Here is a 27,305-nt window from a genome sequence, read left to right as displayed (position 1 = left end):
GATCCATGTCTGACCTCCGTCTGTACAGATCCATGTCTGACCCTCTCTGTACTGATCTATGTCTGACCCCCGTCTGCACAGATCCATGTCTGACCCTCTCTGTACAGATCCATGCCTGACCCCCGTCTGTACTGATCCATGCCTGATCCCTGTCTCTACAGATCCATGCCTGACCCCCGTCTGCACAGATCCATGTCTGACCCTCTCTGTACTGATCTATGTCTGACCCCCGTCTGTACAGATACGTGTCTGACCCCCGTCTGTACAGATCCATGTGTGACCCCCGTCTGTACAGATCCATGTCTGACCCCCGTCTGTACAGATCCATGTCTGACCCCCGTCTGTACAGATCCATGTCTGACCCCCGTCTGTACAGATCCATGTCTGACCCCCGTCTGTACTGATCCATGTCTGACCCCGTCGGTACAGGTCCATGTCTGACTCCTGTCTGTACAGATCCATGTCTGACCCCCGTCTGTACAGATCCATGTCTGACCCCCCGTCTGTACAGATCCATGTCTGACCCCCGTCTCTACAGATCCATGTGTGACCCCTGTCTGTACAGATCCATGTCTGACCCCTGTCTGTACAGAACCATGTCTGATCCCCGTCTGTCCAGATCCATGTCTGACCCCCGTCTGTACAGATCCATGTCTGACCCCTGTCTGTACAGAACCATGTCTGACCCCTGTCTGTACAGAACCATGTCTGATCCCCGTCTGTACAGATCCATGTCTGACCCCCGTCTGTACAGATCCATGTCTGACCCCCGTCTGTACAGATCCATGCCTGACCCCCGTCTGTACTGATCCATGCCTGATCCCCGTCTCTACAGATCCATGCCTGACCCCCGTCTGCACAGATCCATGTCGGACCCTCTCTGTACTGATCTATGTCTGACCCCCGTCTGTACAGATACGTGTCTGACCCCCGTCTGTACAGATCCATGTGTGACCCCCGTCTGTACAGATCCATGTCTGACCCCCGTCTGTACAGATCCATGTCTGACCCCCGTCTGTACAGATCCATGTCTGACCCCCGTCTGTACAGATCCATGTCTGACCCCCGTCTGTACTGATCCATGTCTGACCCCGCCGGTACAGTTCTATGTCTGACTCCTGTCTGTACAGATCCATGTCTGACCCCCGTCTGTACAGATCCATGTCTGACCCCCGTCTGTACAGATCCATGTCTGACCCCCGTCTCTACAGATCCATGTGTGACCCCTGTCTGTACAGATCCATGTCTGACCCCTGTGTGTACAGAACCATGTCTGATCCCCGTCTGTCCAGATCCATGTCTGACCCCGTCTGTACAGATCCATGTCTGACCCCTGTCTGTACAGAACCATGTCTGACCCCTGTCTGTACAGAACCATGTCTGATCCCGTCTGTACAGATCCATGTCTGACCCCCGTCTGTACAGATCCATGTCTGACCCCCGTCTGTACAGATCCATGTCTGACCCCTGTCTGTACAGAACCATGTCTGATCCCCGTCTGTCCAGATCCATGTCTGACCCCCGTCTCGACAGACACATATCTCTTTTTCTTCCCTGATACCCACTCACCTCATCTTGTTTTGCAGATGTCAGCACACCTGCGAAAGAGCAGTGCAGCCCAGGGGAGAAGCTCCAGTTTCCCGGGGGTTATTTCCTGCGGAAAATCTGGCACCCCGTCTCCTGCAGAATGAAGAGATTCCTCTCACAGGATGAGATCAACGACTGCCTGCGGGGGAGGTCCCTGCGCCTCATCGGAGACTCCACCCTGAACCAGTGGATGGCGCACTTGACCCACACGCTCAAAGGTAGATCATCCTCACGGTATCAACAATGTCAGCCGGAGCCCCAGCGTCCATGGATGCCTGTACCTGGCTATCACATCTGTACATCACAGGCCAGAGTGTACTCTACCTTCCATGGATGCCTGTACCTGGCTATCACATCTGTACATCACAGGCCAGAGTGTACTGTACCTTCCATCGATGCCTGTACTTTGCTATCACATCTGTACATCACAGGCCAGAGTGTACTGTACCTTCCATGGATGCCTGTACCTGGCTATCACATCTGTACATCACAGGCCAGAGTGCACTGTACCTTCCATGGATGCCTGTACCTGGCTATCACATCTGTACATCACAGGCCAGAGTGCACTGTACCTTCCATGGATGCCTGTACCTGGCTATCACATCTGTACATCACAGGCCAGAGTGCACTGTACCTTCCATGGATGCCTGTACCTGGCTATCACATCTGTACATCACAGGCCAGAGTGTACTGTACCTTCCATGGATGCCTGTACTTGGCTATCACATCTGTACATCACAGGCCAGAGTGTACTGTACCTTCCATGGATGCCTGTACTTGGCTATCACATCTGTACATCACTGGCCAGAGTGTACTGTGCCTTCCATGGATGCCTGTACTTGGCTATCACATCTGTACATCACTGGCCAGAGTGTACTGTGCCTTCCATGGATGCCTGTACTTGGCTATCACATCTGTACCTCACAGGCCAGAGTGTACTGTACCTTCCATCGATGCCTGTACTTGGCTATCACATCTGTACATCACAGGCCAGAGTGTACTGTACCTTCCATGGATGTCTGTACTTGGCTATCACATCTGTACCTCACAGGCCAGAGTGTACTGTACCTTCCATGGATGCCTGTACTTGGCTATCACATCTGTACATCACAGGCCAGAGTGTACTGTACCTTCCATGGATGCCTGTACCTGGCTATCACATCTGTACATGTAAATGTAAATGTGGGTGTACTTGTAAAGCGCACTGCGACTCCAAGGAGTATCCTGGCGCTGTAGACCGCTGGGGAACCCGTCCTGGTTTTCCCTGTGAGATGGTCCCTTTCTGGGTATCTCCAGGGTGAAACCAGGCATCCCCGGCGTCTGTGGGGGGCCGTTGTAGAGATCAGGCAAGCTTAATGCCCAGAGTTGCCGAGTGTGATCCCTGGTTAGAGTACGCACCGAGGCGAGAATTATCGAGTCCGTTTTGACCCTGGTCCATGACCCTGCCGCGTCGGGAATTGAACCCTGGTCCCGGGCCGTTCTCTGCTTACGGGTCTGCCGCCTCTAACCAGTGAGCCACACCACTCCACATCACAGGCCAGAGTGTACTGTACCTTCCATGGATGTCTGTACTTGGCTATCACATCTGTACATCACAGGCCAGAGTGTACTGTACCTTCCATGGATGCCTGTACTGGGCTATCACATCTGTACATCACAGGCCAGAGTGTACTGTACCTTCCATGGATGCCTGTACTTGGCTATCACATCTGTACATCACAGGCCAGAGTGTACTGTACCTTCCATGGATGCCTGTACTTGGCTATCACATCTGTACATCACAGGCCAGAGTGTACTGTACCTTCCATCGATGCCTGTACTTGGCTATCACATCTGTACATCACAGGCCAGAGTGTACTGTGCCTTCCATGGATGCCTGTACTTGGCTATCACATCTGTACATCACAGGCCAGAGTGTACTGTACCTTCCGTGGATGCCTGTACCTGGCTATCACATCTGTACATCACAGGCCAGAGTGTACTGTACCTTCCATGGATGCCTGTACTTGGCTATCACATCTGTACATCACAGGCCAGAGTGTACTATACCTTCCATGGATGCCTGTACTTGGCTATCACATCTGTACATCACAGGCCAGAGTGTGCTGTACCTTCCATGGATGCCTGTACTTGGCTATCACATCTGTACATCACAGGCCAGAGTGTACTGTACCTTCCATGGATGCTTGTACTTGGCTATCACATCTGTACATCACAGGCCAGAGTGTACTGTACCTTCCATGGATGCCTGTACTTGGCTATCACATCTGTACATCACAGGCCAGAGTGTACTTTGCCTTCCGTGGATGCCTGTACTTGGCTATCACATCTGTACCTCACAGGCCAGAGTGTACTGTCCCTTCCATGGATGCCTGTACTTGGCTATCACATCTGTACATCACAGGCCAGAGTGTACTGTACCTTCCATGGATGCCTGTACCTGGCTATCACATCTGTACATCACAGGCCATAGTGTATTGTACCTTCCATGGAGGCCTGTACTTGGCTATCACATCTGTACATCACAGGCCAGAGTGTACTGTACCTTCCATGGATGCCTGTACTTGGCTATCACATCTGTACATCACAGGCCAGAGTGTACTGTACCTTCCACGGATGCCTGTACTTGGCTATCACATCTGTACCTCACAGGCCCGAGTGTACTGTACCTTCCATGGATGCCTGTACTCGGCTATCACATCTGTACATCACAGGCCAGAGTGTACTGTACCTTCCATGGATGCCTGTACTTGGCTATCACATCTGTACATCACAGGCCAGAGTGTACTGTGCCTTCCATAGATGCCTGTACTTGGCTATCACATCTGTACATCACAGGCCAGAGTGTACTGTGCCTTCCATGGATGCCTGTACTTGGCTATCACATCTTTACATCACAGGCCAGAGTGTACTGTACCTTCCGTGGATGCCTGTACCTGGCTATCACCTCTGTACCTCACAGGCCCGAGTGTACTGTACCTTCCATGGATGCCTGTACTTGGCTATCACATTTGTACATCACAGGCCAGAGTGTACTGTACCTTCCATCGATGCCTGTACTTGGCTATCACATCTGTACATCACAGGCCAGAGTGTACTGTGCCTTCCATGGATGCCTGTACTTGGTTATCACATCTGTACATCACAGGCCAGAGTGTACTGTACCTTCCGTGGATGCCTGTACCTGGCTATCACATCTGTACATCACAGGCCAGAGTGTACTGTACCTTCCATGGATGCCTGTACTTGGCTATCACATCTGTACATCACAGGCCAGAGTGTACTATACCTTCCATGGATGCCTGTACTTGGCTATCACATCTGTACATCACAGGCCAGAGTGTGCTGTACCTTCCATGGATGCCTGTACTTGGCTATCACATCTGTACATCACAGGCCAGAGTGTACTGTACCTTCCATGGATGCTTGTACTTGGCTATCACATCTGTACATCACAGGCCAGAGTGTACTGTACCTTCCATGGATGCCTGTACTTGGCTATCACATCTGTACATCACAGGCCAGAGTGTACTTTGCCTTCCGTGGATGCCTGTACTTGGCTATCACATCTGTACCTCACAGGCCAGAGTGTACTGTCCCTTCCATGGATGCCTGTACTTGGCTATCACATCTGTACATCACAGGCCAGAGTGTACTGTACCTTCCATGGATGCCTGTACCTGGCTATCACATCTGTACATCACAGGCCAGAGTGTACTGTACCTTCCATGGAGGCCTGTACTTGGCTATCACATCTGTACATCACAGGCCAGAGTGTACTGTACCTTCCATGGATGCCTGTACTTGGCTATCACATCTGTACATCACAGGCCAGAGTGTACTGTACCTTCCACGGATGCCTGTACTTGGCTATCACATCTGTACCTCACAGGCCCGAGTGTACTGTACCTTCCATGGATGCCTGTACTCGGCTATCACATCTGTACATCACAGGCCAGAGTGTACTGTACCTTCCATGGATGCCTGTACTTGGCTATCACATCTGTACATCACAGGCCAGAGTGTACTGTACCTTCCATGGATGCCTGTACTTGGCTATCACATCTGTACATCACAGGCCAGAGTGTACTGTGCCTTCCATGGATGCCTGTACTTGGCTCTCACATCTGTACATCACAGGCCAGAGTGTACTGTACCTTCCATGGATGCCTGTACCTGGCTATCACATCTGTACATCACAGGCCAGAGTGTACTGTACCTTCTATGGATCCCTGTACTTGGCTATCACAGCTGTACATCACAGGCCAGAGTGTACTGTACCTTCCATGGATGCCTGTACCTGGCTATCACATCTGTACATCACAGGCCAGAGTGTACTGTACCTTCCACGGATGCCTGTACTTGGCTATCACATCTGTACATCACAGGCCAGAGTGTACTGTACCTTCCATGGATGCCTGTACTTGGCTATCACATCTGTACACCACAGGCCAGAGTGTACTGTCCCTTCCATGGATGCCTGTACTTGGCCATCACATCTGTACATCACAGGCCAGAGTGTACTGTCCCTTCCACGGATGCCTGTACTTGGCTATCACATCTGTACATCACAGGCCAGAGTGTACTGTGCCTTCCGTGGATGCCAGTACTTGGCTATCACATCTGCACATCACAGGCCAGAGTGTACTGTACCTTCCATGGAGGCCTGTACTTGGCTATCACATCTGTACATCACAGGCCAGAGTGTACTGTGCCTTCCGTGGATGCCTGTACTTGGCTATCACATCTGCACATCACAGGCCAGAGTGTACTGTACCTTCCATGGATGCCTGTACTTGGCTATCACATCTGTACCTCACAGGCCAGAGTGTACTGTACCTTCCATCGATGCCTGTACTTGGCTATCACATCTGTACATCACAGGCCAGAGTGTACTGTCCCTTCCATGGATGCCTGTACTTGGCTATCACATCTGTACATCGCAGGCCAGAGTGTACTGTGCCTTCCATGGATGCCTGTACCTGGCTATCACATCTGTACATCACAGGCCAGAGTGTACTGTACCTTCGATGGATGCCTGTACCTGGCTATCACATCTGTACATCACAGGCCAGAGTGTACTGTACCTTCCATGGATGCCTGTACTTGGCTATCACATCTTTACATCACAGGCCAGAGTGTACTGTCCCTTCCATGGATGCCTGTACTTGGCTATCACATCTGTACATCACAGGCCAGAGTGTACTGTACCTTCCACGGATGCCTGTACCTGGCTATCACATCTGTACATCACAGGCCAGAGTGTACTGTACCTTCCATGGATGCCTGTACTTGGCTATCACATCTGTACATCACAGGCCAGAGTGTACTGTACCTTCCATGGATGCCTGTACTTGGCTATCACATCTGTACATCACAGGCCAGAGTGTACTGTACCTTCCACGGATGCCTGTACTTGGCTATCACATCTGTACATCACAGGCCAGAGTGTACTGTACCTTCCATGGATGCCTGTACTTGGCTATCACATCTGTACATCACAGGCCAGAGTGTACTGTGCCTTCCATGGATGCCTGTACCTGGCTATCACATCTGTACATCACAGGCCAGAGTGTACTGTACCTTCCATGGATGCCTGTACTTGGCTCTCACATCTGTACATCACAGGCCAGAGTGTACTGTACCTTCCGTGGATGCCTGTACTTGGCTATCACATCTGTACATCACAGGCCAGAGTGTACTGTACCTTCCGTGGATGCCTGTACTTGGCTATCACATCTGTACATCACAGGCCAGAGTGTACTGTACCTTCCATGGATGCCTGTACTTGGCTATCACATCTGTACATCACAGGCCAGAGTGTACTGTGCCTTCCATGGATGCCTGTACTTGGCTATCACATCTGTACCTCACAGGCCAGAGTGCACTGTACCTTCCATGGATGCCTGTACCTGGCTATCACATCTGTACATCACAGGCCAGAGTGTACTGTACCTTCCATGGATGCCTGTACTTGGCTATCACATCTGTACATCCCAGGCGAGAGTGCACTGTACCTTCCATCGATGCCTGTACTTTGCTATCACATCTGTACATCACAGGCCAGAGTGTACTGTACCTTCCATGGATGCCTGTACTTGGCTATCACATCTGTACATCACAGGCCAGAGTGTACTGTACCTTCCATGGATGCCTGTACCTGGCTATCACATCTGTACATCACAGGCCAGAGTGTACTGTACCTTCCATCGATGCCTGTACTTTGCTATCACATCTGTACATCACAGGCCAGAGTGTACTGTACCTTCCATGGATGCCTGTACCTCGCTATCACATCTGTACATCACAGGCCAGAGTGTACTGTACCTTCCATGGATGCCTGTACTTGGCTATCACATCTGTACATCACAGGCCAGAGTGTACTGTGCCTTCCATGGATGCCTGTACCTGGCTATCACATCTGTACATCACAGGCCAGAGTGTACTCTACCTTCCATGGATGCCTGTACCTGGCTATCACATCTGTACATCACAGGCCAGAGTGTACTCTACCTTCCATGGATGCCTGTACCTGGCTATCACATCTGTATATCACTGGCCAGAGTGTACTGTACCTTCCATCGATGCCTGTACTTGGCTATCACATCTGTACATCACAGGCCAGAGTGTACTGTACCTTCCATGGATGCCTGTACTTGGCTATCACATCTGTACATCACAGGCCAGAGTGTACTGTACCTTCCATGGATGCCTGTACTTGGCTATCACATCTGTACATCACAGGCCAGAGTGTACTGTACCTTCCATGGATGCCTGTACTTGGCTCTCACATCTGTACCTCACAGGCCAGAGTGTACTGTACCTTCCATGGATGCCTGTACTTGGCTATCACATCTGTACCTCACAGGCCAGAGTGTACTGTACCTTCCAAGGATGCCTGTACTTGGCTATCACATCTGTACATCACAGGCCAGAGTGTACTGTACCTTCCATGGATGCCTGTACTTGGCTATCACATCTGTACCTCACAGGCCAGAGTGTACTGTACCTTCCATGGATGCCTGTACTTGGCTATCACATCTGTACATCACAGGCCAGAGTGTACTGTACCTTCCATGGATGCCTGTACTTTGCTATCCCATCTGTACATCACAGGCCAGAGTGTACTGTACCTTCCATGGATGCCTGTACTTGGCTATCACATCTGTACATCACAGGCCAGAGTGTACTGTGCCTTCCATGGATGCCTGTACTTGGCTATCACATCTGTACATCACAGGCCAGAGTGTACTGTACCTTCCATGGAGGCCTGTACTTGGCTATCACATCTGTACATCACAGGCCAGAGTGTACTGTACCTTCCATGGATGCCTGTACCTGGCTATCACATCTGTACATCACAGGCCAGAGTGTACTGTACCTTCCATGGATGCCTGTACTTGGCTATCACATCTGTACATCACAGGCCAGAGTGTACTATACCTTCCATGGATGCCTGTACTTGGCTATCACATCTGTACATCACAGGCCAGAGTGTGCTGTACCTTCCATGGATGCCTGTACTTGGCTATCACATCTGTACATCACAGGCCAGAGTGTACTGTACCTTCCATGGATGCTTGTACTTGGCTATCACATCTGTACATCACAGGCCAGAGTGTACTGTACCTTCCATGGATGCCTGTACTTGGCTATCACATCTGTACATCACAGGCCAGAGTGTACTTTGCCTTCCGTGGATGCCTGTACTTGGCTATCACATCTGTACCTCACAGGCCAGAGTGTACTGTCCCTTCCATGGATGCCTGTACTTGGCTATCACATCTGTACATCACAGGCCAGAGTGTACTGTACCTTCCATGGAGGCCTGTACTTGGCTATCACATCTGTACATCACAGGCCAGAGTGTACTGTACCTTCGATGGATGCCTGTACCTGGCTATCACATCTGTACATCACAGGCCAGAGTGTACTGTACCTTCCATGGATGCCTGTACTTGGCTATCACATCTGTACATCACAGGACAGAGTGTACTGTCCCTTCCATGGATGCCTGTACTTGGCTATCACATCTGTACATCACAGGCCAGAGTGTACTGTACCTTCCATGAATGCCTGTACTTGGCTATCACATCTGTAGATCACAGGCCAGAGTGTACTGTCCCTTCCATGGATGCCTGTACTTGGCTATCACATCTGTACATCGCAGGCCAGAGTGTACTGTGCCTTCCATGGATGCCTGTACCTGGCTATCACATCTGTACATCACAGGCCAGAGTGTACTGTACCTTCGATGGATGCCTGTACTTGGCTATCACATCTGTACATCACAGGCCAGAGTGTACTGTACCTTCCACGGATGCCTGTACCTGGCTATCACATCTGTACATCACAGGCCAGAGTGTACTGTACCTTCCATGGATGCCTGTACTTGGCTATCACATCTGTACATCACAGGCCAGAGTGTACTGTACCTTCCATGGATGCCTGTACTTGGCTATCACATCTGTACATCACAGGCCAGAGTGTACTGTACCTTCCACGGATGCCTGTACTTGGCTATCACATCTGTACATCACAGGCCAGAGTGTACTGTACCTTCCATGGATGCCTGTACTTGGCTATCACATCTGTACATCGCAGGCTAGAGTGTACTGTGCCTTCCACGGATGCCTGTACCTGGCTATCACATCTGTACATCACAGGCCAGAGTGTACTGTACCTTCCATGGATGCCTGTACTTGGCTCTCACATCTGTACATCACAGGCCAGAGTGTACTGTACCTTCCGTGGATGCCTGTACTTGGCTATCACATCTGTACATCACAGGCCAGAGTGTACTGTACCTTCCGTGGATGCCTGTACTTGGCTATCACATCTGTACATCACAGGCCAGAGTGTACTGTACCTTCCATGGATGCCTGTACTTGGCTATCACATCTGTACATCACAGGCCAGAGTGTACTGTGCCTTCCATGGATGCCTGTACTTGGCTATCACATCTGTACCTCACAGGCCAGAGTGCACTGTACCTTCCATGGATGCCTGTACCTGGCTATCACATCTGTACATCACAGGCCAGAGTGTACTCTACCTTCCATGGATGCCTGTACCTGGCTATCACATCTGTACATCACAGGCGAGAGTGTACTGTACCTTCCACCGATGCCTGTACTTTGCTATCACATCTGTACATCACAGGCCAGAGTGTACTGTCCCTTCCATGGATGCCTGTACTTGGCTATCACATCTGTACATCACAGGCCAGAGTGTACTGTACCTTCCATGGATGCCTGTACCTGGCTATCACATCTGTACATCACAGGCCAGAGTGTACTGTACCTTCCATCGATGCCTGTACTTTGCTATCACATCTGTACATCACAGGCCAGAGTGTACTGTACCTTCCATGGATGCCTGTACCTCGCTGTCACATCTGTACATCACAGGCCAGAGTGTACTGTACCTTCCATGGATGCCTGTACTTGGCTATCACATCTGTACATCACAGGCCAGAGTGTACTGTACCTTCCATGGATGCCTGTACCTGGCTATCACATCTGTACATCACAGGCCAGAGTGTACTGTACCTTCCATGGATGCCTGTACTTGGCTATCACATCTGTACCTCACAGGCCAGAGTGTACTGTACCTTCCATGGATGCCTGTACTTGGCTATCACATCTGTATATCACTGGCCAGAGTGTACTGTACCTTCCATGGATGCCTGTACTTGGCTATCACATCTGTACATCACAGGCCAGAGTGTACTGTACCTTCCATGGATGCCTGTACTTGGCTATCACATCTGTACCTCACAGGCCAGAGTGTACTGTACCTTCCATGTATGCCTGTACTTGGCTATCACATCTGTACCTCACAGGCCAGAGTGTACTGTACCTTCCATGGATGCCTGTACTTGGCTATCACATCTGTACCTCACAGGCCAGAGTGTACTGTACCTTCCATGTACATCACAGGCCAGAGTGTACTGTACCTTCCATGGATGTCTGTACTTGGCTATCACATCTGTACATCACAGGCCAGAGTGTACTCTACCTTCCATGGATGCCTGTACCTGGCTATCACATCTGTACCTCACAGGCCAGAGTGTACTGTACCTTCCATGGATGCCTGTACTTGGATATCACATCTGTACCTCACAGCCCAGAGTGTACTGTACCTTCCATGGATGCCTGTACTTGGCTATCACATCTGTACATCACAGGCCAGAGTGTACTGTACCTTCCATGGATGTCTGTACTTGGCTATCACATCTGTACATCACAGGCCAGAGTGTACTCTACCTTCCATGGATGCCTGTACCTGGCTATCACATCTGTACCTCACAGGCCAGAGTGTACTGTACCTTCCATGGATGCCTGTACTTGGCTATCACATCTGTACATCCCAGGCCAGAGTGTACTGTAACTTCCATCGATGCCTGTTCTTTGCTATCACATCTGTACATCACAGGCCAGAGTGTACTGTACCTTCCATGGATGCCTGTACTTGGCTCTCACATCTGTACATCACAGGCCAGAGTGTACTGTACCTTCCATGGATGCCTGTACCTGGCTATCACATCTGTACATCACAGGCCAGAGTGTACTGTACCTTCCATGGATGCCTGTACTTGGCTATCACATCTGTACATCACAGGCCAGAGTGTACTGTGCCTTCCATGGATGCCTGTACCTGGCTATCACATCTGTACATCACAGGCCAGAGTGTACTCTACCTTCCATGGATGCCTGTACCTGGCTATCACATCTGTACATCACAGGCCAGAGTGTACTCTACCTTCCATGGATGCCTGTACCTGGCTATCACATCTGTACATCACAGGCCAGAGTGTACTGTACCTTCCATCGATGCCTGTACTTTGCTATCACATCTGTACATCACAGGCCAGAGTGTACTGTACCTTCCATGGATGCCTGTACTTGGCTATCACATCTGTACATCACAGGCCAGAGTGTACTGTACCTTCCATGGATGCCTGTACTTGGCTATCACATCTGTACATCACAGGCCAGAGTGTACTGTACCTTCCATGGATGCCTGTACTTGGCTCTCACATCTGTACATCACAGGCCAGAGTGTACTGTACCTTCCATGGATGCCTGTACTTGGCTATCACATCTGTACATCACAGGCCAGAGTGTACTGCACCTTCCATGGATGCCTGTGCTTGGCTATCACATCTGTACATCACAGGCCAGAGTGTTCTGTACCTTCCATGGATGCCTGTACTTGGCTATCACATCTGTACATCACAGGCCAGAGTGTTCTGTGCCTTCAATGGATGCCTGTACTTGGCTATCACATCTGTACATCACAGGCCAGAGTGTACTGTCCCTTCCATGGATGCCTGTACTTGGCTATCACATTTGTACATCACAGGCCAGAGTGTTCTGTACCTTCCATGGATGCCTGTACTTGGCTATCACATCTGTACATCACAGGCCAGAGTGTACTGTACCTTCCATGGATGCCTGTACCTGGCTATCACATCTGTACATCACAGGCCAGAGTGTACTGTCCCTTCCATGGATGCCTGTACTTGGCTATCACATCTGTACATCACAGGCCAGAGTGTACTGTCCCTTCCATGGATGCCTGTACTTGGCTATCACATCTGTACATCACAGGCCAGAGTGTACTGTACCTTCCACGGATGCCTGTACTTGGCTATCACATCTGTACATCACAGGCCAGAGTGTACTGTGCCTTCCGTGGATGCCTGTACTTGGCTATCACATCTGCACATCACAGGTCAGAGTGTACTGTACCTTCCATGGATGCCTGTACTTGGCTATCACATCTGTACCTCACAGGCCAGAGTGTACTGTACCTTCCATGGATGCCTGTACTTGGCTATCACATCTGTACATCACTGGCCAGAGTGTACTGTACCTTCCATGGATGCCTGTACTTGGCTATCACATCTGTACATCACAGGCCAGAGTGTACTGTACCTTCCATGGATGCCTGTACTTGGCTATCACATCTGTACCTCACAGGCCAGAGTGTACTGTACCTTCCATGGATGCCTGTACTTGGCTATCACATCTGTACATCACAGGCCAGAGTGTACTGTACCTTCCATGGATGCCTGTACTTGGCTATCACATCTGTACCTCACAGGCCAGAGTGTACTGTACCTTCCACGGATGCCTGTACCTGGCTATCACATCTGTACATCACAGGCCAGAGTGTACTGTACCTTCCATGGATGCCTGTACTTGGCTATCACATCTGTACATCACAGGCCAGAGTGTACTGTACCTTCCATCGATGCCTGTACTTTGCTATCACATATGTACACCACAGGCCAGAGTGTACTGTACCTTCCATGGATGCCTGTACTTGGCTATCATATCTGTACATCGCAGGCCAGAGTGTACTGTGCCTTCAATGGATGCCTGTACTTGGCTATCACATCTGTACATCACAGGCCAGAGTGTACTGTGCCTTCCATGGATGCCTGTACTTGGCTATCACATCTGTACATCACTGGCCAGAGTGTACTGTACCTTCCATGGATGCCTGTACTTGGCTATCACATCTGTACATCCCAGGCCAGAGTGTACTGTACCTTCCATGGATGCCTGTACCTGGCTATCACATCTGTACATCACAGGCCAGAGTGTACTGCACCTTAGATGGATGCCTGTACTTGGCTATCACATCAGTACATCACAGGCCAGAGTGTACTGTACCTTCCATAGATGCCTGTACCTGGCTTTCACATCTGTACATCACAGGCCAGAGTGTACTGTACCTTCCATGGAGGCCTGTACTTGGCTATCACATCTGTACATCACAGGCCAGAGTGTACTGTACCTTCCATGGATGCCTGTACTTGGCTATCACATCTGTACATCACAGGCCAGAGTGTACTGTACCTTCCATGGATGCCTGTACTTGGCTATCACATCTGTACATCACAGGCCAGAGTGTACTGTACCTTCCATGGATGCCTGTACCTGGCTATCACATCTGTTCATCACAGGCCAGAGTATACTGTCCCTTCCATGGATGCCTGTACTTGGCTATCACATCTGTACATCACAGGCCAGAGTGTACTGTACCTTCCATGGATGCCTGTACTTGGCTATCACATCTGTACATCACAGGCCAGAGTGTACTGTACCTTCCATGGATGCCTGTACTTGGCTATCACATCTGTACATCACAGGCCAGAGTGTACCGTGCCTTCCATGGATGCCTGTACTTGGCTATCACATCTGTACCTCACAGGCCAGAGTGTACTGTGCCTTCCATGGATGCCTGTACTTGGCTATCACATCTGTACATCACAGGCCAGAGAGTACTGTGCCTTCCATGGATGCCTGTACTTGGCTATCACATCTGTACATCACAGGCCAGAGTGTACTGTACCTTCCATGGAGGCCTGTACTTGGCTATCACATCTGTACCTCACAGGCCAGAGTGTACTGTACCTTCCATGGATGCCTGTACTTGGCTATCACATCTGTACATCACTGGCCAGAGTGTACTGTACCTTCCATGGATGCCTGTACTTGGCTATCACATCTGTACATCCCAGGCCAGAGTGTACTGTACCTTCCATGGATGCCTGTACCTGGCTATCACATCTGTACATCACAGGCCAGAGTGTACTGCACCTTAGATGGATGCCTGTACTTGGCTATCACATCAGTACATCACAGGCCAGAGTGTACTGTACCTTCCATAGATGCCTGTACCTGGCTTTCACATCTGTACATCACAGGCCAGAGTGTACTGTACCTTCCATGGAGGCCTGTACTTGGCTATCACATCTGTACATCACAGGCCAGAGTGTACTGTACCTTCCATGGATGCCTGTACTTGGCTATCACATCTGTACATCACAGGCCAGAGTGTACTGTACCTTCCATGGATGCCTGTACCTGGCTATCACATCTGTTCATCACAGGCCAGAGTATACTGTCCCTTCCATGGATGCCTGTACTTGGCTATCACATCTGTACATCACAGGCCAGAGTGTACTGTACCTTCCATGGATGCCTGTACTTGGCTATCACATCTGTACATCACAGGCCAGAGTGTACTGTACCTTCCATGGATGCCTGTACTTGGCTATCACATCTGTACATCACAGGCCAGAGTGTACTGTGCCTTCCATGGATGCCTGTACTTGGCTATCACATCTGTACCTCACAGGCCAGAGTGTACCGTACCTTCCATGGATGCCTGTACCTGGCTATCACATCTGTACATCACAGGCCAGAGTGTACTGTGCCTTCCATGGATGCCTGTACTTGGCTATCACATCTGTACATCACAGGCCAGAGTGTACTGTACCTTCCATGGAGGCCTGTACTTGGCTATCACATCTGTACCTCACAGGCCAGAGTGTACTGTACCTTCCATGGATGCCTGTACTTGGCTATCACATCTGTACATCACAGGCCAGAGTGTACTGTACCTTCCATGGATGCCTGTACCTGGCTATCACATCTGTTCATCACAGGCCAGAGTGTACTGTACCTTCCATGGATGCCTGTACTTGGCTATCACATCTGTACATCACAGCCCAGAGTGTACTGTACCTTCCATGGATGCCTGTACTTGGCTATCACATCTGTACATCACAGGCCAGAGTGTACTGTACCTTCCATGGATGCCTGTACTTGGCTATCACATCTGTACCTCACAGGCCAGAGTGTACTGTACCTTCCATGGATGCCTGTACTTGGCTATCACATCTGTACATCACAGGCCAGAGTGTACTGAGTGTACTCTACATCACTTGTTACCTCGTGTTAGAAATTGGGCTTCTGGTTGGTTCGGGTACGCACCTAGGCCAGGCAGAACTCACCACTCTAGCCAGGGTGAGCTGGAAACACACCGATGATAACCAATGCTCACCTTCTGGTAGTGTGGCACAGAGCAGGAAGGCTTATCATGAGAGGCAATGTCTAAAGTATTTGTGCAACACACACACACACACACACAGTAACACAATGAATACATCACAAAAAGACTCCACTCAGGTTTAGAAAAAAAGGGAATATTTATGTGCATAAAATAAGACTCAAACAAATTTCCAGCCAGTAGATCAAGAGATGTCCCCTTTTTAAAGGAATAAAGGTAAAAGCAGTAGTTTAAGTTTCTTTACTCTTTTTAGAGCCTTTACGGTAATTTGGAAGAATGGCACAATGGCTGAATCTGTGTCTGGACTTGGAACGGCTTCATGTGGTCTTGACGAGACCAGAAAGTTGCTAGTTAACCCCCCAGCTGCCCGCGATGGTGTGTGGGTCAGCGTTTGAGGTAATACGGACCGTGTACTCACGGTACCTTTGTTGGTGAATGCAGCCGTCGTTCGGTGAGGCGCGCTGCGGCCCTTCTCAAGGCTACAGGTGATGCACACATTCATCCGGCTCGTGCAGCTTCAGGAAAGTGCACGCCCAGGGCGTGTCTTTTGACAGGGCAACAGAAAGGTCACAGACGCAGGTCAGAGCCTTCCTCAAGCTCTTGTAAACAGAGAGGCGCTGCTACTCGGGCGCTCTCGAAGGGGGAAGCGCTGATCCAGGACAGGTCTGTAGAAAGGAGCGCACAGACTTGTGGAACAGAGAAAGCGGCTGGGATTAAGCACCACGCTCACTCCTCAGCAGTGCCAGTCGGTAACTGGCACGCTCCCACAAAGTGGAGCGTCTCCTGGCAGAATGGTGCAAAGAGCTGAAATCAAACAGATCACAAGGTCTTTGATGTTCCTGAGACCGCAGGGAGATCAGAGGGCAAGCCTTCTGGAGTCACTCTGGTGCTTAGTCCTTGGTCCTCTAGCAGGGCAGATCAACAAAGCAAGGAAGCAATTCCTTAGAACAGACAAACACATCAGAGTGGCAATCATTCATCACAGCAGCCTTTACTCGAGCAGACTCTCTTCAAGGTCCAGTACTATACTGATTTGATAAGCCCAGACCCCAAATACGTACTCCAAAGTGCCTGCGATGTAGGTGGTGACTTCAAAAGAGCTCTCTGAAGTGCGCAAGGATCCCTTTCAGCCCAGCCTTGACTCCAGACTACCAGTAGGTAGTAAAGCAGCCCTTTGTGTGAGCAGGACACAACCTATTCAGGTGTAAGTTTAAATCACCTCTCTCTGCCCAGGAAGACTATCACTATGCAGATGTGTCACCTGTCACAGCCAGCCCTTCCTGTGTTGTGGCTGTCTGGAGAGTGTGTACAAAGTGTAGCTGTCACCCAGCCCAGATGTGTATTGAAGGCAGGCTGCAGGCACACAGAGCAAAGTTAAGAGCAGCGAAATGTCCACTTTCTAAAAGTGGCATTTCGAAAAAGGTAATATGAAATCCACCTTTATCACTAAAGAGGATTTATCATCACTTTTTCAAGGATATTAAACATGAAGTAGCTACTCCTTTTCAGGAATTACATCTGAAAACATGTTTTAAGGAATGCCCGGTGCTAGCCTGGGAGGAGTAGGCCTCACAGCAGTTAAAAACGAATGTAGATATTGACACTGACAGGACATGTAAAACTTCAAAGTACATATCCTGTATTTTAGTTACACAGCACCCTGCCCTTAGGTTCGCTTAGGGTCTGACTTAGGGGTGACTTAGGTGTAATAAAAAGGGAGTTTTAAGCCTCGGTAAGTGGTTTTGAATGCCAATTCTAAGTAGCAGTAAAACTGCACACATGGCCCTGCAGTGGCAGGCCTGAGAGGAGTTTGAAAGGCTTCTTGTGTGGGTGGAACAACCAGCGCTGCAGGCCCTTGGTACATGGGACACCACTTTACAAGGGACTTACAGGTAAACTAAATATGCCAATCAGGCATACACCAACGTCACCATGTTTGGTGAGAAGCACGTGCACTTTAGCACTAGTTAGCTGTGGTAAAGTGCTCAGAGTCCAAAAGACAAAAAAAAGATACAGCACAAAGTATGAGGCAAAAGGTTGGGGGAGACCAACCTAACTATGACAGGCCTAACACATGTTCCCCCTCGTTCACAGCTGAAAGTGGGAGAGCTACCCAACACCGAGGGAGACCTCATCACTAAGGCAGGAAAACCTGGACAGATCATCAGCATTCGTGTGGTCGACTCAAGGTCTGTGTTCCACCCAGAAGTCCATCCCCTGTGGGGAGATGGACCCCCTGAACAAGTTTGGATACTCACCCCTCATTTGCATGAGCCACCGGAAGGGCCTGTGGTCAGTCTGAATCAGGAAGTGAGTACCAAATATGACTCTGCGGGTTATGGCAATTGCTTCCCGCCAATAACCCCTTCCTGGAATTTTCCCTGCAATAATTATTACGAGCCACTCTATGGTCTGGAGGATATAGACTGACTCCTTGAAGAGAAAGTTGAAAATTTGGATGGGGAGAAGATTGTTGGCATACCCTTAAATGTACCATCCATGAAGGGCCTTCTGGGTTGCAGCAAGCCAGTTAAGGGGTCGGTAAACGGGGCAAATATAAAGAACTTAGCATACATCTCGTCCCCCGTCCACCAGCGAAACAATATAAATACCTCGCCTACCCGTGTGGAAACTCGAAAACTACCTTCAGAACTACAGATGCTCAGTTGGAATCTGGCCGGAATCTCCTCAAAAATTGTACAACCGGCATGGTTGGAGGTGGTAAATTCTTACTCTGTTATGTGCTTCCAGGAAACCTGGGTGCTTACCCCTATACACTTATTGGGTTTCCAAACTTTTCATTCACCGGCGATACAGAGCCAGCAGGGCAGACACAGGGGGGGCTTGTGTATATACGTTAGTGTGGGCGTTGGACACAGGATTCGGAAATATGTACCCAGGGATTCCTATCAAATAATAGTTATGGAATTAGGTCCTGCTTTGAGTCTCTTAATCATTAATTTTTATAATAATATGCCCGTAGATCGTTTGGAGAAAGTCTTAGATGACTTGTCACATGTCATTGTTTCGATTAAAGAAACGTGCGGGGGCGAGTGTGTGACAGCGTTTATGGGCGATTTTAACTGCTATATTTGTCAAAACATTTCAAAGGGCTTGTGTCATTTTCCTCCCCTACAAGAAAATGAAAATGAAACGGAGGACGACATTCCAAATCACTTTCTACATACAAATATAGGGGAATCATTAAATAATTTCATGGCTTCCTTTAATTTAGATTTTGCAAATGCTTTATCTGTCCCGCTTAAACCTTTTAAACCCACCTTTCATGGCAGAGCAGTAAACTCTACCATTGATTTTATCCTTTTTTCTAAGATGCATGCTTCCCTAATATCTTGTTGGGACACACTTGATCATCTATTTGGTGATCATTATCCTTTGGCATTATCCGTTGTGTTGCCCCTTTCCAGTATCAGACAAAAAAAATTTTAAACTAACTATGAACAACCAATTAAACTGGGGGCATTAAATGGTTATACCCTTAAATGGGATAAAATCAATCCAGCCAATCTTCTCAAAAACTTATTGAAGCTGAGGTGGGAAGAGGTACACATATGTCTGTCTATAAATGAACAGCCCCAATCTATTCTGGAAGCTTTTCTGAAAATACAGGACAGTCGCAAACAACTTCTTACAAGGCAGTTTAAGTCAGGACCTATTAACCCAAAAGGGTGGTTCGATAAAGACTGCTCAAGAGCTTTAAAATTACTGAAGAATGCTCTACATACCACACCAAAACAAATTACGGAGATACGCCAGGCCAGACTCCGATATCATCTAGCCATCAAAAATAGGAAAAAATCTTTGAAGGTGGAAGCGTGGCAGACCCTTTTGACAACCAGTGAAAATCGTGACCCCTCAGCCTTCTGGAAATTTCTAAACACCCCACTTCCATGGGTAAAAATGCCTGAGAGGCCTTTGGACCTTGATGGAGATACATGGGCTGCTTACTTCCAAGAATTATACAGTAAACCAACTTCATCAAATAGCACCACATCGGATTCCATTCTCCCCTCATATAAAACCACAACGCTTATGAGAAAAAGTACTACCAACATTGTGTTTTCGTTTGAGGAGGTTATGTTGGCTATAAGGGAGAGCCCGTCCGGGAAGGCACCTGGTCCGGACGCCATCCCTGCAGATGTCTTCAAGGCTGAAATACATTTGTGGGCACCGATTTTAACTGCGGCCTTGAACTCAGCGAACGCTTCTGGCCAAATTCCAACTTGGGCTGAAGCAATAGTGATACCTAAATATAAAAAAGGAGACAGGCATCTGCCATCGTGTTATCGGCCAATCTCCTTGCTCGACTCCTTAATGTAGATCGCGGGTCGAATCATTCTGAAACGATTACATAAGTGGACGGAAGAGGAGGACATACTCTCAAAACTCCAGTATGGCTTTCGAACTGGAAGGGGCACAGTCGAGCAGAGCTTGAATTTACATCTTATCATGTCTAAATATGTAGAGGTAAAAAAGGGTAACCTCTACGTAACATATATAGACTTAAGCTCAGCATTTGACTGTGTGGTCCACGAACAGCTATGGGAAGTTCTTGAGCACCTAGGGATGGATCCATCAATCCTTACTTTTATTATGAAACTTTATAGAGATGCGGGTGCCAGGGTGCGGTTTGGCCTGAAGGGAGAATGTTCACCAAGGTTTACCATCAATAGAGGGGTTAGGCAGGGGTGCATCTTAGCCCCCCTGCTTTTTTCCCTCTATATAAATGCCATTGGTGAACATTTGAAAAATATTGAATGTGACTATCCGAAAGTGGGAGGCCAAGCTATCCCAATCTTGTTGTATGCCGATGATGCGGCTATTCTTTCCCAAACAAGATTGGGGCTACAAAGAGCGGTCGCTGCATTCACTGATTTTATGCATGAAAGGGGCTTGAAAGTGAACATCGGGAAGACCTTTTCTATGGCATGTAGTAAGGGAAGAAAGGAAATTCCATGTCCCATATTCATTAAGGACAAAAGACTGGAGTCAGTTGACAATTTCACATATCTAGGTATATGTATCCATAGGAAGGTGTCATGGCAGTCTGCTGTCAAAGCAAGGAAACTCGCTCTTGTTAGAGCAATTGGGGGGCTTCGCGATTTTGCAAGCAAAATAGGAGGGAGGCCAGTAAAACAGCTTATTATGATATATAAAGCTAAATGTGTCTCAACAGCGATTTATGGGGCCGGCCTGTGGGGTATTGACAATAATATCTTATCAATCCAAATAGCGGAAAATAACTTCCTGAGGTATTTGCTAGCGACATCAAAAGCAACATCGGTCTATATGATTCGCATGGAGCTAGGCCTACCGTTTATCACAGACTTAATGAAAGTTGAGCCGCCCCTTTTGTGGCATAAAATCTGGACCACCCCTGAGACTGCTCTAAATCGAGAAATAATAATGGATATTTTTAATTTGGAGGGGGTAAAACATATGAAATGGTTAGCATATGTTAAAAAGGTCTTTGATGACATTGGTCGGCCAGAGTATTACACTGACCCAACGACATTGGAGCACATTTCAAGGAAAGACCTGAGAAAGACCTTATTGGATCACCTGGAAGCCAAAAGGTGGGCTATTCAGAAACTAAATAAAACAATCCAGGTTTATCAAAGGATCACCCTGAATAAGGGGTTACAACTATATCTCTCTACTGACTTTTCCTGTTTTACAAGAATGCTGCTTACTAGATTTAGACTAGGCTCCTTTTTTCGTTTTATAACATTTCCGACATGTAATGACTGGTCTCGAAATTTGGGCCTCTGCCCTTGTGATGACACTTCTGTCCAATCAAATATCCATTCTATATTATTTTGTACTTACTATATGATCCCCAGGAAATCTCTGTTGAGACCTTTACTAAAGAGATGGGGACTAAGGTCTTCCAGAGATGCGTTTGAGCGTCTACAAGAGTTGGAGGATAGGGATGTCATATGTATAATGGAACATTTTTTAAAATTGTTACTTAAATTCAGGAACTCACTACAAGGGTCTATGTGATTCCCCAGCTCGACAAGATTCCTATGTATATTAGCCCTTTTTCTTGACACCTTGCCTTTACTAAATATTTCTAATGAAAATGTATTTTAATTCTATATTTTTACTGATAATAATGGTTTTAATTGTAAAGTCATTTTTTTTTAACAAATGTTATGAATGCTTTTATGATATCCATTGTGAATATCGAATAAAGCTTATTTTGATTTGATTTGATTTGAGTACCAAATAGGTATGGCCTCAACTTCTTCATTGCTTCTTTTGCTAGAAGACTCCTCCCCTGTTCGCTGGGAAGTAACCTCCTAGAGATGGAGGCTATTGGTTGGTCCAGGTATATGAAAAGGGGGTCCCCGCAAGGAGACCGTGTTGTGTACAACACACACTGATACAATTTATAATCAAATTGAACTCAAACAAGGAACATCAATCAAAAGTACTTGTGGAAGGTATTGTCCTTTATTTGACACTACCAGATTGTCATTATGATAGAACAATCATATTTACATTTAATAATGAGCCCCAGTTGGGTAGGAAAGGGAAAAGGAAAGGGAGGGTGTGCTCAGGGCGGTGTAAAGTCACAGAAAGATAAATACAATCATCAGAAAAATGAATAATAACAGTTTTGAATCAAATTCGAGACAACTCAAATACAAGGCCTAAACAGTTAGGGCATCTATTGAAAACTGTTAAGCCAGGCCCTCTTCATTGAGCTGTGAAGGTGCTGCCCCTGTACCATGCTCTGAGGCATCTGTTTGAACAATAATCTCAGGGGCCTTGAGCACAGGGGCCGTGCGAATGACTTGCTTCAGGGAGTCAGATGCTCTTTGGCATGCTTCTGCCCAAATCACATGCCTGGGCTGCTTCTTCGAAGTCAGCTCTGTCAAGGGGGCATCGATGGTGCTATATCCCTTGACAAACCTTTACAACCCCTCTGTAGTGTCCAGTGAGGCCCAGGAATGCTGTGCCCTCAGTCTGGGTTTTGGGGGTCTGCCAGCCCTGATGCTTTCTATCTTGGTCTGGAGGAACTGCACCTTACCACTGCCCACCCGGTGTCCCAAGTGCACCACAGACCCCTGCCCTATCTGGCACTTACTGGCCTTGATAGTCAGGCCTGCCTGTTGCCTGTTGCAGGCTCTGAAGCCCTTCCCAGAGGTGAAGGAGGTTTCCTCCTTACTGAAGGCAGCTATCTCATCCAGGTACGCAGCTGAGAAGGCCTCAAAACCAAAAAGGGCCAGGTACACCAACCTCTCGAAGGTGGCACAGACATTCTTTAATCCAAAGAGCATCACCCTAACTAGTAGTGGCCCTCTAGCGTGGAGAAAGCTGACCTCTCCTTAGCTCTCTCTGTTAGGGCGATCTGCCAGTACCCTGATGTGAAATCAAAGGTACTTACGTATTGGGCAGACCCTAACCTGTCAATGAGCTCATCCACCTGGGGATAGGACGAGCATCGGTCTTGGTTACAGAATTAATTTAGCCCTCTGTAATCCACACGGAATCTCAGTTCAGGTGTGGCACCCGGCAGACAAGGGGCTACTGGAGGGTTCTGCCACCCCCAAATCCAGCATCTTAAAGACTTCGCTCTCGATGCAGGCCCTCACCGTATCTGACAACCTGTAAGATGTATTCTTGCCAGGGAGGTTGTCTCCTGTGCCCACATCATGGGTACACAGGTGGGTAATCCCAGGAGTAGAAGAGTGCTCTAGCACATTGACTGGATTAGAATTGATTTAATAATTTTAATACATCCCAGCATTGACCCCGCACCCATTGCGGTTTTAAAATTGATTTTAGAGTTTTAAAACCCCCTGCACTAACTCAGATTGATCGTGTTTTAAAATTGATGTAGCGAATTTTGAATGCGCATAGAGAATAGTGTGTGTTTACCTCTCCTTGTAATTGGAAGCACTCGCGCCTGACAGGGCTCAGTGAGGCTCCTACGTCATAATCGGCTGTGTTTGCTCAATACTCAAGTCTGCCCGCCCTGGTCCGACTCGGTAGCCTATACCGTTGAGTGGAGGGCGGGGCAGGCAAGAGCAAGACACGCCCAGGAAGGCGAGCGGTTAGCGCTCCAGCTCTTCACTGCACAGGGCTATTTAGCCCTCGTCGGCCCTAGCGCGCAGCGGTTGCGCGCAGTGGGGCGCCTTGGCCAGCGCCGAAGACAAGCCTAAGACCTGCCCGTCTGCGCCCGTCCGCGCCAGACCGGGCCCGAGGCCGCTGACTATGGCCTCACATACAAAGGTACGGATAACCTACTCTGCACAGGTACTGCGAAATATCCAATCCCTTTTCTCCAGGAAATGTCCGATTAGGGTGGAGAATAGTTTAGAGGGCCCTTTTGCATGCCGCCACTGTAAATATCATTTTGAAGCAGGCACGGGCGTCAAAGATATCCCCGACACCCTCTCTATACCTCCTCCACCCGACCACGGGACACCGGCCCACTCCTCCATCGCTATAAATAAAAGGACAACCCACACTCCTTTGGGTAACAAAAATCTGTTATGTAACATCAGATCCCTACCTAGACATGCTATAGAAGTATGGGATCTAATATCATCAGAAGTACCAGACCTGTGCTTCCTAACGGAAACATGGCTTAAACCTCATTCGGTCCCTGCCATTACCCTAGGAATTCCTACAGGGTATAAATCATTAGGCTAGACCGTCCTATTAAAGTTGGAGGAGGAATAGCGATTGTCCATAAACAGGAAATCAACATCACTGTATTGGATGAGATGTGCACTCCCGATTTAGAACTCCTAATCTTTAAAATTCATATTTCACCTAAAAATAGTAGAAAGGGAGCATTAATATACCGCCCCCTGGCCCGTGCTCCAATATATCTGTAGTATTGATGGAAGCATTGGCACCCCATATACACCGCAATTCAGACTTCCTACTCGTAGGTGATTTTAATATTCACAGTGAGCTACATAACAGTAACGAAGTACAGACACTAATGGCAGACCTAAACTCACTGGGTCTACGGCAGGTTAACACTGGGCCCACTCATCAGGCGGGACATACGCTAGACTTAGTCTTAACTAACTCCCCGCAGGTTGAATGTATGCCCCCCTATCAAGTGGAATGGACAGACCATTTCGTCATAGAATTCTATACCCCCATTTCTATCTCGCATGACACAAGACATACCGTCTTATCAAGCAAAAGAAGACCTTGGCACAGATTAACCCAGCAAGATTTTACAAAACATTTTTTAGCACCCATACCTTGCACAAATGAGAACATTGATACTGCTTTAAATAGATATGAGGAGATGCTTCTAAACACTATTGATGGGATCATCCCACTTAAAAATTTTAAACCTAGACCTGCACGTAAACAGGAAATCTGGTTTTCAGAAAACCTGAGATTGCTCAAGCAAGCCACCAGAAAACTAGAGAAAAACTGGAGATCCTCCCGCCAAGACAGAGACAAGCAAATATATAGAAGTTCCTTGACAGCATACCACAAAGCCATTCGCATGGCGCGGAAAAACCATATAGCTTCCCAATTATCGATGGCTGGAAATAATCCTAAAGCATTATATCAGATTTTAGAGACCTTTGCGAAACCTATAGCCTGCGAAAGCACGGAGGTGGCCACTCAAAAATTAAGCGACAATGTTTCCCAGTTTTTTACGAAAAAAATTGACGCCATCTATGATGAAATCATGCACTCCAATCAAACCAGTAGGAATGTTAATGACCCTGTTATAAATACGGAAATACAGTCCTCGGCCATGAATTCCCTCTCTGTATTTCCGCCCATTCAGATTGAGGAAGTGTTAAGACTCATCACCCAGATAAAGAGTGGTTGCCCGACGGACATTGTCCCTGCACGGATTATGCCCATTCTGGCAACGGATCTAGGTCCTACTATCCAGAGGTTGATCAACCTTTTGTTGAGCACAGGACAGGTTCCGAAAGGATGGAAGAAGGCTCTGGTCAAACCACTTAGGAAGAACACAGCAATTCCCTGGGATGAGCTATCCAACTTAAGACCCATATCATTGCTCCCGTTTCTGGGCAAAATAACTGAAAAATATGTAAACAGAAAACTGTCCGACTACATTGAATCCGCAGGAGTACTGGACCATTCACAATCGGGCTTCAGGCCTCGGCACAGTACCGAGACCGCCTTGATGTCAGTCGCAGACGATCTTCGCATGTACCAGGATGTGGGCTACTCCGTTATCCTGGTGCTGCTGGATCTGTCTGCGGCGTTTGACACCGTATCCCACTCCATCCTCACTGCCAGACTGGCCAATATCGGCCTGAAGCATGAGGCTCTGGCATGGTTAAGGAGTTTCCTAGCTAAACGTACCCAGCAAGTCACCATGGGTATGTTCCGGTCAGAGGAAGTTGAAATCTCCAAGGGGGTGCCACAGGGCTCATGCCTGAGCCCCACGCTCTTCAACATACATGTGGCCCCCACTGGCTAACATCATGAGAACTTACGGATCCATCCCGATATCCTACGCGGATGATACACAACTCCTCTTCCCCTTCAAGATCCTTACCCCTGAGGTGAGAAACTCCTTCTCCCAGGGCATGAAAGCAGTAGCCCTCTGGATGTCTACCAATTATTTGCAATGTAATGTTGGGAATACAGAAGTCATGTTGTTTGGTGAGGCAAAATTACTCTGGACTCCAGACTGGTGGCCACAAGACCTTGGACCAGTACCCGAACCCAAATTAACAGTTAAGAACTTGGGAGTCAAACTAGACCAAGAACTTACTCTCAAACAACATGGCAACCAGGTGGTGGGAGCCTGTTTCCATGTGATTGGCATGCTGCGTAAAATCTTCCCCTTACTT

The 27,305-nt window shown here is 48.3% G+C and overlaps 1 pseudogene; it reads left to right on the top strand.

The window, feature by feature from the left end:
* Positions 1 to 27,305, top strand: part of LOC144774158 (NXPE family member 1-like) — a 115,333-nt pseudogene that overhangs the window by 85,587 nt on the left and 2,441 nt on the right.

The sequence above is a fragment of the Lissotriton helveticus genome, chromosome 8 (genome assembly GCF_964261635.1).
Source record: "Lissotriton helveticus chromosome 8, aLisHel1.1, whole genome shotgun sequence".
NCBI lineage: Eukaryota > Metazoa > Chordata > Amphibia > Caudata > Salamandridae > Lissotriton > Lissotriton helveticus.
This window is presented reverse-complemented; position numbering and strand designations above follow the sequence as displayed.